We start from the raw sequence: 18,738 nt of genomic DNA, 5'->3' as shown, positions 1-18,738 counted from the left end.
TCTCTCTCTCTCTCTCTCTATTGTAATCATGGTTCTGAATCTCAGATCGGATCAGCCGATATTGGCCGAATTGGATCGGTATCGATCGAAGCCGATCCCGAGATTAGATTGATACAACAAGGTTTGACCGACATTGACCGATCTGATATGGATAATATCGGTTGATCCAATCCCGAAATCAACACATCCACCAACTTTGGCCGATACATGACCCGATCCATATAAAAAAGATTTGGGGGCGTTTTGATCGATGCTGACCGATTTGTACCGATCCGATCCCAATCCGAAAAGGTTTTGGCAATGACTGATACTAGTCCGATACCTGGATTTTGAACCTTGATTGCAATGCTTTTTATGGGGAAATTTAGCTGGCTACCTCTCATTCTACTAAACTTCCCTGCAACCTCTATCCTCTCACTCCTAGGAGAGATATCTCAGTAACTCAAATATCATTGATATTAAGAAATTAACTTGGTCTGTATGGTAACATTTATATTACAGTATCTAAGTTAGAAATAGTTTTTTTATTTATTTATTTGAGTTTCTGTGATTTTAGAGTAATTTTATATCAACAAATGTTGTATGGTAAATAGATGGAACATTTCTAAATGTGAACCCTTCGATAGCACACCTCACCAATAAATAAATAAAAAAATTGTAATCAAAATAATAGAAAAAGAACAAAAAATGAGAACCCAAAATTGATGGACAACCCTCAATTTAATAATATGCTGGCTACTTTGACAACTGAATATATATTTATGTGAACACAGGTCTTCCATGATGGACAGACTTATGATTAATAAGAAATTAATGACATTATACCCTCATGATTTGAGAGAATTATATAGGAAATTAAGAATCGAAAGATGGGATAAGTAAAAGAGAAGAAATTAGTCCCAGATTTGTTTACTAGGTAGGCAACACATGGCAAGTTATAAATGCCTCAGATCTGTAGAACAGTTTGGGACCAATGAGTACACCCCCCTCCCCCCTAAAGGCCCAAACAGAGTTTCATATATTGTTTGGTTTAATGACAATAATTAAGGAAACTTATGGAATGGAATACGACTGTGTAGCATGCAGAAACGTATAGTATATTAACTAAATTAGAATTAATATTTAAACAGGGAAGTTGACTTACAGCATGAGATGCATGTTCATCATGCAATAATGAATGAACAATAGATTAATGTGATGCTTAAGGATATACTATGACGAATATACCCTTCAAATCTTTCTACTCTGGCCTATAAATATATGGCCACAGAACCAATGTACCATCCATCAACAGAACCTAGTAACAGAACCTAGAGACAGAGAGAGAGAAAGAGAGAAGGATGAAGTCCACAGTCGTCCTCATTCAGATTCTTGTGGTGCAACTCTTAGTAGTTGTGTGTGTTTCACAGAATTATGATTTCTTCTATTTTGTTCAGCAGGTAAGTTCGCAAAGACCCACTTTAATTACCAATGTATTTTCATTCTTTCCTAAAGAAGAATTCTACAACTTTAAGGGCTAACTCATTTATGTAATTTTCTTGTTGTATAGTGGCCGGGATCATACTGTGATACAAGTAATGGTTGTTGCTGTAGGTACTAATTCTCACATATCCTTACATGTAAATAGGATATTGTCATAAACTTGGTGAATGGCTTCATCCAACGATCCGACAGAGTTGGATGAAGCCATTGATGCCGTTGCCTGAGTTCTTTTCCTTAAAACTTTAATGGAGCTAGGTTTCTCTCCCTTGCCTTAGCCGTATGCTCACTCGTCAATGGGAATGAGTGTGCATTGAAGGTAGAGAGGGGACCTAAGTCTCCCTATTAATAGTTAATATCTAGCCTCCCATAACGACTAGATAACGGCTAGATATTAACGGATAGTGGGAGTGTGGCTTATCCCATAACGTTTTAATCCCTTAGCATCCAAAGTGCAACTAACATGACCGTTTGGGATACTTGGTCAATTGGGCCAACCAATGAGATATTAGAAAAATATCTTACAATCTCCCACTTGGACCATTTGACCAAACTATAAATTCCCAAACAATAATACTTGGATTTAACATAATTTCCTATTCATAGGTCACACAGCAGAAATACCTTGAATGAACAGTCTTATTAATGTGAATCATGGCGGTTGAATGTCATTTATACCAACATACTTCCTTCCATAATTACTACATTAATAATTTCATTCAAACTGGTGCATAAAAGGGATAAACCCAAATATAATGGTCTAAGACAATAATATCTCACTCATATCAAGACAAATGTGCACATAACGATAGAGATGAGAAATATTCAGAAACATCAATAATATGATCAATCAAATGAGAGAGTGGCTATTACAATATGTGACCAATACATCAGACTCTTACAAGACCCATATCCGATACAAGATCTATAAAGAGTTTAGGCGCCAATGCTTTGGTCAACGGATCAGCAATCATCAGACTTGTCTTTATATGAACTATAGACACCTCTCATTTCTGAACGACTTCCTTCACAAAGTTGTACTTCACTCCAATATGCTTCGCTCTACTAGAATGCTTGTCATTCTTGGAGTAATACACAGTGACAACATTGTCACAGTACATTCTCAGCGGTTTCATGATGGTGTCGACAACCTGAGGCTCTGAGATAAAATTCCGTAACCAAATTGCCATAGATGTGGTGTCAACGCATGCCACAAACTCTGCTTTCATGGTAGAAGTAGAGACACAAGTCTGTTTCTTGGATCTCCAAGAAATTGTCCCACTAGCAAGAAGAAAAACATAACCTGACGTAGACTTCCAGCTGTCGAGGCATCCAGCATAATCAGGGTCTGAATATCCGACCACTTCCAATTGATCAGATTCTCTGTAAATAAGCATGTATTCTTTTGTTCCCTGTAAATAACGCATCACATTTTTCACTGCCACCCAGTGATCCATACCAAGATTACTGACATATCTACCTAACATTCCAACAGCATAGCTAATATCTGGACGAGTACAAGTCATGGCATACATAAGGCTCCCTACAACAGAGGAATAGGGAATATCCTTCATCCTTTCTCGCTCCAGTTCATTCTGTGGGCACTGGCTCAAACTAAACTTATCTCCTTTAATAACAGGAGCAACACTTGGTCTGCAATTCTTCATACCATATCTCTCTAACAATTTATTGATACAAGCTTTCTGTGATAGCCCAAGTAATCGACGAGATCTATCGCGATATATCTCTATGCTGATCACAAATGAGGCCAAACTCATATCTTTCATTTCAAAATTACTAGAGAGAAATGTCTTCGTATCCTTTAACAAACTAAGGTCATTACTAGCAATTAAGATATCATCCACATACAGAACCAGAAATATTAACTTGCTCCCACTGACTTTCAGATATATACACCTATCAAAGGTATTTTCAACAAATCCGAAAGACACTATAATGTGGTTGAACTTGAGATACCACTGTCTGGAAGCTTGTTTAAGTCTATAGATGGATTTCTTTAATCTGCACACTAGACCTTTCTTTCCTTGTTCACTAAACCCCTCAGGCTGGTTCATGTAGACTTGTTCCTCCAAATCCCCATTTAAGAATGTCGTTTTCACATCCATTTGGTGAAGCTCCAAATCATAATAAGCCACAAAAGCCAAAATGATTCTTAGTGAGTCCTTCTTAGATACAGGAGAGAAGGTATCATGGTAATCAATGCCTTCCTTCTGAGTGAAGCCTTTTGCAATTAGTCTGGCTTTATGTCGTTGAACATATTACCCTTCGAGTCATGTTTGGTCTTAAATACCCATTTACAACCAATCATTTTGAATCCCGAAGGTAGTTCAACGAGCTCCCAGACATCATTGTCGCTCATAGACTTCATCTCATCCTTCATGGCATTTACCCATTTATTGGAATCATTAGCATTCATAGCCTGTGAAAAACTTAAAGGGTCATCCTTAATTCCTATATCAAACTTAGAGTCCTGGAGATACACTACGTAGTCATCCGAAATGGCAGACCTCCTGACTCTCTGAGGCCTTCCCTGTAAATCCGATTGAGGTGGAGGTAAATCCTCAGTGTTCTCAGTGACAACATCCTCATGATGTGGTACATCCTCTGTAGTTTGTTGTTCCACAGGATCATCACTAGTGATGGCTTGTGGAAGAACAACGCTATAATGATGTACAAGAGCTAGAAGTGTAACCCGGAGCTCATCAAATACCACATTAAATGGTTTATCACTCCCACTAATGTCGTCATCCTCTAGGAATCTAGCAGTTGATGTTTCCACAGTCCTAGTACTGTGTGAGGGTGGATAATACCTGAATCCCTTTGACCATTGACAATAACCAATAAAATAACAACTTATGGTCTTAGGGTCGAGTTTCTTTTCATGTGAATTATACAATATGGCCTCTGCAGGACAGTCCCATATGTGCAAGTGTCTCAAACTAGGTTTCTTTCCCGTCCACAACTTATAAGGAGTTTTAGGAACTGATTTACTGGGAACCCGGTTCAAGATATATACGGCTGTTTTTAAGGCCTCACTCCATAAAAACTCGGATAATGTCGAGTTGCTCATCATGCTTCGTATCATTTCCTGAAAGGTACGATTGCGTCTTTCTGTAACTCCGTTCTGCCTAGGTGTATCAGAAAGTGTATATTGGGGAGTAATACCCTTCGATTTGAGGAATCGGACAAAGGGTCCCTCACTTTGTCCTACATCTGTATGTCTATCATAGTATTCACCCCCTCTATCGAACCTCACAGCCTTGATCTTTCTGTCTAACTTATTTTCGACTTCAACACAGAATATCTCAAAGACATCCTTAGCTTTAGCCTTTTTCTTTAGTAAATAGACATAATAATACCAAGAGAAGTCATCGATAAAGGTGATGAAATACCTTTCACCAGTAATACAAGGGTCAAATGGTCCACAAATATCAGTGTGAATTAATTCTAGAAGTGCATCACTCCTTGTGACGACCACTTTATTCTTTTTAGTTTGCTTACCTTTAATGCAATCTATGCAAGTTCCAAAGTCAGTGAAGTCTAGTGTATGTAACACACCGTCCTTCACTAACCTCTCTATTCTAGGTCTAGAAATGTGACCTAAGCGCCTATGCCACAAGATTTAGGAATCATCACTGTTGGATTTACGTTTAGATCCAACATTCACATGCAGGGCAAGAAGGGATTTCTCATAATCGGAGTCCAAGTTCAGTTTATAAAGATTTTCACATAAATTTCCAGTAAAAACTAGAACGTCGTCTCTATAAACATTCAGAATCTTATTTTAAAAATTAAGATTAAAATCCTCATAATCAAGTCTGGACAAAGAAATTAAATTCCTAGACATAAAAGGGACAAAGAGAGTGTTCATCAACTCCAGCTGGTATCCGGTATCCATAATGAGTCTGTAAGTACCGATGGCTCGAACCTCAGACTCCATCCGATTCCCCATGTAGACAACATTCTCACTTGGACTTGGTCTCTGGGTTGTAAGGAATCCCTGCATGGAATTTGAAATATGTATAGTAGCACCAGAATCAATCCACCATGTGTTACAAGGAACGTCAATAAGGTTGGTTTGAAAACAAACAAGGATAGAATTATTACACTTCTTTTCGAACCAAGCTTTACGCTTCTGACAATCCTTGCGAAGATGTCCCGCCTTCTTGCAGAAGAAACATTTCAATTTGTCAGTATTCTTTTTCTTGTTGTCATTCTGTGGATTGATTGTCTTCCTTTTAAGCATAGCTTTAAAGTTTCATCCTCTCTTTCTTTTGTGTGCCACAAAATTGGCTACTTGTTATCCTCCAGCTTGTTTCAATCTCTGCTCTTCCTGAATGAGTTTACTTTGAAGCTCATTTAGATCCCAGTCATCATCATTCGTGTTACGATGGATCTTGAATGGTTCAAATTTATCAGGGAGTGATTGCAGAATCATCTCAATAAGGAATGGTTCATTCATCTTCTGGTTCAGCTTTTCTAATTGTGCAGCCAAGTTTGCCATTTCACAGATGTGCTGGGCTATGCCACTACTGCCATTGTATTTCATGGTCACTAATTTACCCATGAGAGTACCTGCAAGAGACTTGTCTGCTGAAGCAAACCGCTTTTCAACAGAAGCCAGATAGGTCTTTGCATCGTCAGACTCAGGGATCGATCCTTTAATAGTCTTGCCAATGGTTTTCTTGATTGGTTCGATCGGGTCCACTTCTCATGAAGAGCTTTCTCAATTGGTGTACTTTTATCAGTGAGATCATCAGGTTTTGCAATGCGGAAGCAATAGTCATGATTAACGACAGCTAGGTAGTAAATCAACTCCTCGTGCCAATCCAGATAGTTTGAGCCAGTGAGGATAGGGACAGTATTAGGTACTGTCATAGGGGATGGTTCCTCTGAAATGGAACAAAATACATGCTTATTATTATCAATAATGCTTTGAGTTTCAGTAATACTAGAACTATCAATTCTAAAAAGGAGCAACCTATTGTATTATTACAATCTATCCTTTGGGATCAAAACTGTAATACACTAGTGGTTCACTCAAAGGATGTTGGAAGTCATCCTTAGGACTAGACAATCTATCTACACAATCAAACTAAGGTGTATACCTTTGGATATTCCCATTTTAACTTGACTGTGAGACTAATGATTTTACCATAATGCCCTCAATAAGTTTGTTTATGATTGAAGTGTTCCTTCATTTATGTCTAGGATTAGCAATCGAGGGCATCACAACCAAGAGGAATGTGTACCTTTGGATACTCCCATTCCACTTAATTGTATGTCCAAATACCCTAAACTAGTTGCATTCTTGTTTGAGATGTTTCTCTGTAATATTTAAGACTAAACTTATAATCAAGAGAAGTGTGTGCCTCTGGACACTCCCACTAAACTCAATTATATAGTTTTCATTGATGTCCTAAATAGTGTTTTATTGATGTAATTTCATTAATGATGTTTAATTTAGGTTCAATCCCCTTGAATATTTTCATTATATGTTTATTTTGGTTTTATCTCCTAAGTTCCCAACATCTAAGTGTATGTGACATCAATAAAACTTAATTTAACATCCCAAGTTAAATTATAACTAATCATATTAATGTATTCCAAAAAATAGAAATATGGAAACAAACGGAATCAGAATCGGATTCAAAACGATAAAGATGTCGCAACGGAAGTGATTCTAATAAAGTTTCAATCATATAGAAACAAAATTAGAAATTTAAACAAACAGAATTTATAAACTGTTTATATCATAAATGATTTCATCAGGCATAAATAGAAATCAGAATAAACAGAGACAAATAGATTTCTCTAAAAACAGAAATAGAAATCATAAACAGAAACTAAAACAAACAGCATACTTTGATAAACAGAAATTTAAAGTATCATAAATAGGAATCAGAATAGAAATAAATACAAACATATTTATTTTCTTATTTCTGTTTCTTTTTTTTTTTCTATTCTGTATCGCCGGTCAACGCTGGAAAATCCCGCCGGCGACAACCAAGTTCCGGCCGGTCGACCGGCGACCCGATGGGTCCAAAAGGGTTGCCGGGTCGGGTATATGGGTAACCCGAACCGGTGGTCCGACAGGATAAACCAATCCGAAGCGGTTTAACAGGTTCGTCCGGTTTGGTTCATACTGAACCAAACAAACATATTATCAAATGGGCTAAGGCCCATCATGGGCTTTTAAAACAAAATGAATTATTAAAATACCAAGAGGCCCAGAAAAGGGATGGCCCATTGAAAATTCAATCAAATAATTTAAACATAATAGACCTAAAGGTCCCAAACAAATTAAGAAAAAGACAAGTAAAGTCCTCTTCTTCAACTTTCGTCCATGACTCAACAAACAGAGTCGTGTTCGAAAAACCAGGCGCATATTGCGGCCTCAGTCCAGGTGCTCCGACCTCGAAAAAAAAAAACAGAGTAACTGTATGACTCTGACGACCTCTACGCCGGTGTCCAATCACCGTAATAACAAACCAAAAGAATAAAAAAAGGAAAAATATCATCCCCCTCCCCTCTAAGTCTGCCTAATATCAATCCAATACCCAAGTTTTGAAAAATATCTGCCCCCTCCCCTACTTTATAAAGATTATATCAACCGTACCCTATGTGGTTAACGGTGTTAAACTAACAATTCAAAAGATGATATTACCCATTTAATTGGAGTTAAAAAAGACTTATGAAATGGGACCCACCCCTTCTTTATTCTTCTTCTTCTCGCTATCAACTGACCGAGACTCCCATTTTCTTCATTCCTGCACATCGCCAAAACCCATCCCTTTCCCTCTTTCCTTCCACAACTAGGGCTCTCAGTGGCGACGCTTGTATCCATTCCAAAGGAGCGATAAGCAGTGTGACACAAAGACCAAGCTTGTGTGTCTTCGGATAAACAGCAACTTGCAGAAAAATGTTAGAAACAGGGAAACCCCTCTCTCCCTCTCTCCTTTTGCTTTAAAAAGCTCTACGGGATTGATTTTGAAACCCCTCTTTCCCATTGGGAAAGTTCATTATTCGGGCAGGAATGCAAGAGTGGGGGTGAAACTCCATCATCAGCATATCTAAGCACTGCAATCTTTTTAAGAGTTTTGATTTCATTGCAACTCCATCCATGTACAATCAGTCCTTAGCGATTCATTTCCTTTTGGGTAATCTGTGTGATCAGCTCTTCTTTTCTTGGGGAAAAAATTCTAAGGTTTAATCAAGGTTTCAAACCTTTCTTGGTTTTTAAATTTCACTCTGTTAATTGGTTAATGGAAAAGAGGGGTTTTAATTAATGATTCATGAACCAAAGTCCATGGGAAAGAGGGCTTTTTATTCATGATTCATGGGAAAGAGGGGTTTTAGTTCATGAATCGCGATTCACTCACCAGTTCCAAACCAAAAGGAATTTTTCAGTGAGGCTGCCTCATGATTCATTAACCAGAGTCCCTGCTCCACCTTATAAATCAATCAAATCAAATCAAATCAAACACAGAACATTAAATGAAGAAAGTTGTTATTTTACTAACAGAAAAGTTCCAAAATATCTAATTCCTTCTACCCACAAAAAATCCTACTCTTAAATGATCGTGACGACCCCTTTTCGATTTCATTGCCTTCTCTGCAATGGTCGATCGTGGATTCTCTGGTATGTTTTCTCTCTCCCAATACACCTTCATTTGTGGCTTCTCTGGTAGGTTTCCATTTTTCCTTTTCCTAACTTTCTTTGTGATCTGGGTTCCTCTTCTTCCTTCTATCTACCGTCCCAGCCTTTTTTAGATTGGCCTTTAAATGAACGTTCCTTTCTATCTCACGATCCCTTCCATTCCATTCTAATAAGGGCAATTCCCCCTTTCTGTGTAATTTGGTTCTTTAACCAAATTGTGTTCTAGCCCTCCCCTTTAGTTTGCCATTTCTCACTCTTATTGGGGGAGGGGCATTCGATTCCCTCGTTCCAGTTGGCGGTTCGAAAGCAAGGGCTTGTGTGTTGATTAGGATATTGGATGAATTGGGTTCTTGTTGATGGATTTCATGGGTTTTGGTTGTCAGTAGATAGATAGCTCTCGTGGTTTAGGACAATTTTCTCTTGATGTCGAACGAGGACGAAGCAGAGGGTTTCCATAGTCGTGATGGGGGTACTGGTAACGAGACTTGGGTTAAATTTTCTTCTTCCAACTAAGGTGGAGATGATGGTTCTTCGGATGGAGAACCTCATAATGCAGATGGGGTTTGCAGAGAGGGGTAGTGGTCGTGACGGATGGGTGATGGGAATCTCGGTCGGTTGAGAGCGAGGAGCAGAAGAAGAAGAAGGGTAATCTGGGGTTTTAGAAAAATTGGATATGCCACGTCATCGCTTAATGGGGTTTTTTAACTGTTAGGGTACGGTTGATATAATCTTTATAAAGTAGGGGAGGGGGTAGATATTTTTCAAAACTTGGGTACTGGATTGATATTAGGCAAACTTAGAGGGGAGGGGGATGATATTTTCCCATAAAAAAATGGCAGCCTTGGCTGCCGATTCAGGTGGCCATGGCTGCGTTCGGAAATTTTTTTTTTTTTTTAAAGTTGCAGGTGCCCAGTACGCAGCATTGTGCTGAAGATACTATGCACTAAGATGGGTGCCAACAAGACTTGAAACAGAAATTGTTTTCCAGGTGCATATAAAGCCATAAGGATCAAGCATACAATAAATGACAAAAAAAAATAAAAAATCCAGATCCAGAAATCGATTCAAGTATCCAATATGCAAAACCTTATTGATAATGGTATACTCATGGTGCAATATATATATATAAGTCTATACAGTTTCAGCAGCTTTGAAGAACCGAACAAATATAACCGATAACATGGTTATCACATACACCATTAAAACAAAATAAACATGTGATTCAAGAACGCATGGCATAACCTATGCTCTGATACCAAGTGTAGGTACTAATTCTCACATAACCTTACATGTAAACAAGATCTTGCCATAAACGTGCATGAATCACAAATATAAACAGGTAGGAGATAAATACCATTCACCAACGATCCGACAGAGTTGGATGAAGCCATTGATGCCGTTGTCTGAGTTCCTTTCCTTAAGACTTTAATGGAGCTAGGTTTTTCTCCCTTGCCTTAGCCGTATACTCGCTCGTCAATGGGAATGAGTGTGCGTTGAAGGTAGAGAGGGGACCTAAGTCTCCCTATTAATAGTTAATATCTAGTCTCCTATAACGGCTAGATATTAAAGGATAGTGGGAGTGTGGCTTATCCCATTACGTTTTAATCCCTAACAAATAGGAATTCCCTAAAAATTAGGAAACTTAACATCCAAAGTGCAACTAACATGACCGTTTGGGATACTTGGTCAATTGGGCCAACCAATGAGATGTTAGAAAAATATCTTATAGTTGCTACCCTACAACAGGAAAGCCTGTAATAAACTTCAGCATCCATGGGCTTTGGCCTAATTATGATGATGGCTCCTATCCATCTAACTGTGATTCCAACTACCCTTTTGATCCATCACAGGTAGTATTTGTGAGATTCAAAGCAGTACCTTGATCTCTAAATAGTGATCCTACACAGATATGAAAAATAAATAAATAAAGGAGAAATAGATTCATACCTTTTTGGTTGAAACTTGTAGTTGATCCCCAAGCTTGAATTTGTCTCCAAGCGCCTTCCACAGCCCTTCACCTTTCTCTCCCGTGAGTAGGAATAATAGAATAATCAGAATGACGGCTGTGGGTACCTTGGGTTGAATATATAGCATATTTCCTGACCCTAATCACATCCCCACAATGTGTTAGGTCAGTTATGCCCCTGACTAACTAGAGTGGGTTAATAACCTTTATGGGCCCAATTAAAAATACTTGTGTTAATGAAACCCAAAACCCAACAATCTACCACTTGGGCAAAATTAACACATGTATCTTCATTGGAATTGGCCAGAGTCCCATTCTCCCCTCAAATAAATTTGATTCTGTTAACATCCATTTGTGTCGAACGACAGCAGAAGATATACCTCAATATACGGCATACGACTTTTTGTCATCACAGCCACAAATGATCTATCAACGCGAACCACTTTGGGCATATGTATAAACAAGGAAACTAGAGCATGACGAGTGATCAGCAAGTGATGCTCATTCCCTGTAGGTCCTCTACCTTGAAAATCCTCATAGGTAGCATATTTTGACATTAACTCATATTTGGGCTAAACCGCCATAAACTTGAGTTAATACCATGCTTTGGCTAACCGCCTGTGGCTTATCCGCCACTTTAGAAACTTTGGCTAAATACCGCCTATGGCTAATTGCCATTTTGGAAACTTCAGCTAATTACCGCCTATGGCTAACCGCCATCTCGCAAGACATGTCAAATAAGAAAACATAACCAGTAAATATATTAGAATAGCAAGGAATACAGAAACCACTGGTTTGAATAAATGAGATCAAAATAAACTTTCATTTAAACAAGTACATCAAAAAGACTCCCACTAGACAAGCATATCAAAACACTCTGCAAGTCCCATGCTAGCAACATGACCTCTGAAAACTCCCACTGAAAGAGCCTTAGTGAGAGGATCCGCCACCATCTTCTCTGTAGGGATGTGTACCACATCAACCTCTCCCTCAGTCACTTTCTCTCTGACAAGAAGATACTTTATTTCAATGTGCTTTGAACTGTTGGACTTCTTGTTGTTCTTTGAGAAGATGACTGCTGAGTTGTTGTCACACCATAGTCGCAACGGTTTGGAGATGGAGTCAACAACCTTTGGTTCTGCAATGAAGTTTCTCAGCCAAACTGCCTGCTTGGTTGCCTCAAACATTGCCACAAACTCTGCCTGCATGGTGGATGAAGCAATGATTGTCTGCTTGACACTTTTCCACGAAATTGTGCCTCCACCCATCAGGAAGACATATCCAGAAGTTGACTTCATGTCATCAGTACAACCACTGAAATCAGAGTCTGAGTATCCGACCACCTCTAGTCTCTCACTTCTTCTGTAAACAAGCTTGAAATCTCTGGTCCTCAGTAAGTACCGCATTACCTTCTTAGCTGCCGTCCAATGGGCCAATCCGGCATCAGATTGGAACCTCCCGAGCATGCTAACTGCGAAGGCAATGTCCGGTTGAGTGCACACCTGTGCATACATCAAACTACCAACAATTGAGGCATATGGTTTGTCCTTCATGGAGTCTCTTTCAAGGTTATTCTTCGGGCACTGCTGCTTGTTTAACTTGTCTCCTTTACTAATAAGTGCATCATTCCCTGAACATTGAGACATGTTGAATCTCTTCAAGATTCTATCAATGTAAGCCCTCTGTGACAGACCAAGAAGACCTCTCTTTCTATCCCAACTTATCTTGACGCCAAGTACATAGGTGCTCTCTCCCATGTCCTTCATCTCAAAGTTACTGGACAAAAACCGCTTGGTTTCTTGAAGTAAACCAAGATCACTGCTAGCAAGAAGGATATCATCAACATAAAGTTCCAAGAAAATAAACTTGCACTTGGTAGACTTCATGTAAATGCAATTATCAATTGCATTCTCAGCAAAACCAAAAGAAGTCACTATTTGATCAAACTTTAAATACCATTACCTCGAAGCCTGCTTTAGTCCATATAGTGATTTCTTCAGTCTGCAAACTTGATGCTCCTTCCCTTTCTCCTCGAAACCCTTGGGCTGCTGCATGTAAACCTGTTCAGCCAAATCACCATTCAGAAAAGCCGTCTTCACATCCATCTGATGTAGTTCAAGGTCAAAATGAGCTACTATGGTCATGATGATTCTGAATGAGTCTTTCGAAGATACTGGGGAGAAAGTCTCCTTGAAATCTATGCCCTCTCTCTGTGTGAAGCCCTTTGCCACAAGTCTGGCCTTGTAGCGCTCTATGTTACCCTGAGAGTCAGTCTTGGTCTTGAAGACCCATTTTGATGCAACGGCTTTGTAGCCCTGTGGAATCTCAACCAGCTCCCACACACCATTGTTGTGCATGGATTGTAACTCCTCCTTCATAGCTTCCACCCATTTGTCTGACTCCCTGCTATTGATTGCCTGCAAAAAGGTAACAGGATCCTCCTCCTTACTGATGTCGAACTCACACTCATTCAGGTATGTGACATAATCTGGGCCAATGGTCGATCTGCGAGTCCTGATAGATCTCCTCAAAGGCTTTGGGTCGGTAGTAGTGACCGTGTCGGCTGGTGTCGGATCATATGCCTGAGGTGGTGGCACATCCACTACTACGATCGCAGGGACAGTAGGATCAGTGGGCACATCCATATTAATATCCATGTGAGAATCATGGTCTAAAAACAATAAGGGCCTGCTCGACTCCGGTGCTACAACAAATGTTCCACTCTGTCCTTCATCAAACCTCAAGTTACGGGGCACAGAGCGATCTCCTTCTGACTCAAGGAACTTGGCATGGGTGGTCTCCACAATTCTATTCCATGTGCCTGAGCAATAGAATCTATACCCTTTAGATCTTTCTGGGTAACCCACAAAATGATAGCTCACAGTTTTTGGGTCCCAGACTTTCTGCTGAGGACTGAAGAGTCTGGCCTCGGCAGGGCAACCCCAGACTCGAAGATGCTTCAAGCTAGGTTTCTTACCTGTCCAGAGTTCAAACGGTGTCTTGCACACTGACTTACTTGGTACTCTGTTGAGAATATAGGCCGCAGATTTTAGTGCTTCTCCCCATAAGGACTCTAGAAGACTGGTGTTACTGACCATGGTTCGCACCATATCTTTCAAAGTACGATTTCATCTCTCTGCTACACCATTTTGTTGTGGTGTACCAGGCATTGAGTACTGTGGAGCTATCCCGTGCTCCTGTAGATACTTAGCAAAAGGTCCAAGTTGCTGCCCTGTATCTCCTGCTCTTCCATAGTATTCTCCACCCCTGACAGACTTTATCTTTCTGCTATGGAAGAGTTCAACTTCAGCTTTGAAAAATATAAAAGCCTCCAACGCTTTTGCTTTCTCAGATAGCAAGTAGATGTAACCATATCGAGTCCAGTTATCAATAAAAGTGATGAAGTAACGCTGGCCTCCAAGTGCAGGAGTAGGGAAAGGTCCACATATGTCAGTGTGAATAAGATCTAGAGCCTCACTGTGTCAAAAAGCATCCTTCTTCGTAGAAGAAGTCATCTTCCCCTTTATGCAATCAATGCAAACTTCCATGTCCTGGAAATCCAACTCATCAAGTAACTTCTCCTTGATCAACCTATCCATTCTCTTTGTAGAGATATGAACTAATCTTCTGTGCCAGAGTACAGAAGATTTCTCATCCACCAGTTGGCATTTGGTGCCAACGTTCATAACCCAAGAAGAGACACAGTTAGTCTACACAAACCATCTGAACAATATCCAGAACCAACAACCACAGAATTCAAAAGTAAAGTGAAGCCATCTTTATTCAAAACAACAAAATAACCATCTGAAACTAGCCTTGAAACTGAAATCAAATTCTTCCTCTTGGAGGGAATAAAAACTACATCCTTTAAAGTATGAAATTGTCAGAATTCAAAGATAATGTAACTAATCCTATGACCTTCACTTCTACTTCCGCTCCATTCCCGACGCACACCGTCACCTCACTCTTGCTTGGCACCCTCCTGCTTGTGAACCCCTGCAAGGAATGAGTGATATGAATGGAGGATCCAGAATCTAACCACCAAGAATCTACTGGTGCATCTATAAGGGAAGATTCATAACAGACCAAAGAGGTACCCTTACCAGTGCTCTTCTTCTTCTCAAAGTATGCCTTCCTCTTGAAGCAGTCCTTCTTCATATGTCCCTTTTTCTTGCATCAGAAACACTCAACCACATTGTTCGAATCTTTTTGCCCTATATTTCCCCTGTTGTCCTGCTGTGTTCTGTTGCCCTGCTCAGTTTGGTTCCTGCCAGTCCGGTAGGGTGCAAACCTGCCTCTCCTGGAAAATCTTCTGTTATTTCTGTGAGGTCCTCCAGATGAGGATCCCTTGCCTTGTGTGAGATTAGCACTCTCTAATTTTCCCCTTTTCATTCTTGCCTCTTCCTGTCCAGTTATAGTGATCAGCTCATCCATGCTCCATTTATCTTTCAAGGCAATGTAGGTGCCATGAAGGTGTTGATACTGCTCTGGGAGTGAATTGAGTGCAATATTAACTAGGAAGTCATCATCAAAGTTAATCTCTAACTCCCTAATCTTGTTTCCTAAATAAACAAGTCCCAGAAGGTGCTCCCTGGTACTACCATTCCCATCAAACTTTGCATTGGTCAGTTTGCTCATCAAGTCACCTGACTGAGCCTTCTTGGAAGACTCAAATTTAACTCTAATAGCTTCCAAAAATTATGTGGCAGTATCTTTCACTGTGATGCTATCCTTCAAGGTCACAGGGATAACATGCTTGATGACTTTCAGACATTTTCTATTTGCAGCTTCCCACTTCTCAAGTTCTGTTTTCTCTGCCTGAGTACTGTCAGGAGTGAGTGCTATAGGCTTGGGCTCTCTCAAACAAAGATCTAGGTCCCTAAGACATAGATACACATCCAGATCTTCATACCAACTCGTATAATTTTCACCAGAAAGTTTTGGAATGTCCGATAAACAATGACCTAGAGACATCTGCCATAGGGACATAACAGAATCATATATCTATCACACAGAATAGAATATAAAATACAGGGTATTTCAATACCACTAACTTGTGCTGGTTGTATAAACTAATGTACCAACACCTAACCAAGAGTGTCAACCGGATCTATATTCCTAACCTTTGGGTTTTTGAAATGCACTGGTCCACACAATACTTTGCAATTATTGCGGGATAACACTAACCTTTGACAAAATTGTCACATTTGGGTAGACAATAATTCCTAGATCAGTTTCTCCTTATAAGTGTGTGTGTATTTTATTTTGGTCTTGGATAGTGCTACCTTTGGGTGAGCACCACCTTCCTTTGCTGCCATAAACATGAACCTTGAGTTATTGGGTATTATAACAAAATCAGATTTTACCACTTTGGTGGATTCCATCTGACCCTATTAGAGTACCCAACCACTCATGATGCAGCTGTGGGATATTGGTATTTAAATTCAAACAATTTAATACATGAATTTTGTCACACACAACAATTCTATAAAATTTACTGTTATTCTGCATTGCATTGTGATATAATGTTTCATATAGTTGCCTATGGTCAATAGTTTAAACAAGGAATGTAGAAATCCATATTTAAAGAATTGCATAAATAGTTTAAAAGCTCACTGTGGGTCCCAGTAGCCACATTTGGAGCAAGTGAGGCATATAGGCACGTAAGCCTCATAAAATCAGACACAGCAAAAAAAACCCCACTTCAAAAAACGCTCCCATGCGCCCTAACGCGCGGCTTGAATCCGATGCATGATATCACTCACGGGCCGGTCTGGGCCAGTCAAAATGGTCCGGTCCTACCCAGTCCGGTCCGGTCACTGTTCGGGTCGACCCAGTTTCTTCGGGCCCGATCGACCCATTTGGATCGGGTCTGGACATCTGGGTCAGGTTAAGATTGACCCACTTGGGTCGGTCCGGGTCTAACCCATTTGGGTCGGTCTAGGACCGGACCCTCTTGGGCCTGGCTGGCCGTGACCCATTTGGGTTGGGCTTGCTTTAACTCATCCGAGTTGGACCGAGTTGACCCAACCATCCACCGGGTTGACTCGAAAACCCTACCGAGTCGACCCGACGACGAATCGTCCGCCACCAGCGTAAGTAACTGTTTTTTTTTTTTTTTTTTTTTTTTAAAATGCTTCCGACTCGTGAGATTCAAGCGCTTTTTCCTGCGGCGCGTCGGGATGATTCCGGTGAAACGGCTTATACCGCCATGATCGTCTCGTCGTCCCCTACCATTCCATATAAAAATATTTGGATTTTGGTGGCCGGAGACGGCAGTGGCCGGACAAGAACGATTCAAAACCCGAAATTTTTTAAAAAAATTAAATCTGTTTCCAGATCTATGTAGGTTGGCTCTGATACCACTTGTGAGATTCAAAGCAGTACCTTGATCTCTAAACAATGATCCTACACAGATATGGAAAACAAACAAATAAAGGAGAAATAGATTCATACCTTTTTGGTTGAAACTTGTAGTCGATCCCCATGCTTGAATTTCTCCTCAGGCGCCTTCCACAACCTTTCACCTTTATCTCCCGTGAGTAGAAATAATAGAATAATCAGAATGACGGCTGTAGGGACCTTGGGTTGAATATATAGCATATTCCCTGACCCTAATCACATCCCCACAATGCGTTAGGTCAGTTATGCCCCCCTGACTAACTAGAGTGGGTTAATAACCTTTATGGGCCCAATTAAAAATACTTGTGTTAATGAGGCCCAAAACCCAACAGTATTACTCTACGAGATCAAGTTGAAGAAATACAAAGTTCTTCATTGCTTAATTAATTTCTCTGATATCTTTTGTATGTTATGGTCTAGATCTCAGACTTAGTAAGTAGTCTGCAAGTAAGCTGGCCATCACTTTCCTGTCCCAGCAGCGACGACACAAGTTTTTGGTCACGAATGGTATAAACACGTGCTCGGAATCAGTCCTTAATGAACAGGATTACTTCACAGCAGCTCTCAATCTTAAAGGCCAAGTGAATCTCCTCCAAATCCTCAAAAGCGTAGGAATCCAACCAGATGGTGGATTTTACAGTGAGAATAGTATCACACAAGCAATAGCAGGAGCAGTTGGATACACTCCTGGAATAGATTGCAACAAAGACGCATCAGGCAACAGTGCTATACCAGATAGACCTATGTGTAGACACTTCTGGAGCCAACTTCATTGAGTGCCCAATATTGCTAAGTACCAAATGCAGTTCAAGCATTGAATTCCCTTCTTTCTAACATTAAAATGGAACAGGGTTGGTTCTCTCTTGATTCACTGATGATGCCATGGACTCAATGAGAACAAGCTTCACCACATCACAAAAGAGTTTCACCCTCCAAGCTCCTTATCTCAACCCATCTATTCTCACTCAAGTCTAACTTGAATATATTCGGGTTCCGGGGATAAAGCATGTGTACAAATAAAAGCTCTCCCTTGAATTCAGCCATGAATACAGCTCTCCACATATAATTCAGATCAGTAAAACGAATGGGCATAGGTGGAGGTACAGGAAGGATACTCCAAGTATATTCCTTTAACCCATAAACAGCAAATTGCAATAGCTCATCCTGATAGAAGTGATTAATGGCAGTCCACTGTGAATCTCCGAAATGC

At 40.0% G+C, this 18,738-nt stretch overlaps 1 pseudogene; it reads left to right on the top strand.

Annotated features, from left to right (window-relative positions):
- Positions 1-1,276: 1,276 nt before the first annotated feature.
- On the top strand, positions 1,277-18,412 carry LOC122643137 (annotated as a pseudogene).
- Positions 18,413-18,738: the final 326 nt, after the last annotated feature.

The sequence above is a fragment of the Telopea speciosissima genome, chromosome 10 (genome assembly GCF_018873765.1).
Source record: "Telopea speciosissima isolate NSW1024214 ecotype Mountain lineage chromosome 10, Tspe_v1, whole genome shotgun sequence".
Classification (NCBI taxonomy): domain Eukaryota; kingdom Viridiplantae; phylum Streptophyta; class Magnoliopsida; order Proteales; family Proteaceae; genus Telopea; species Telopea speciosissima.
The sequence above is the reverse complement of the archived record's forward strand: the minus strand, read 5'-3'. Positions and strand labels throughout refer to the sequence as shown.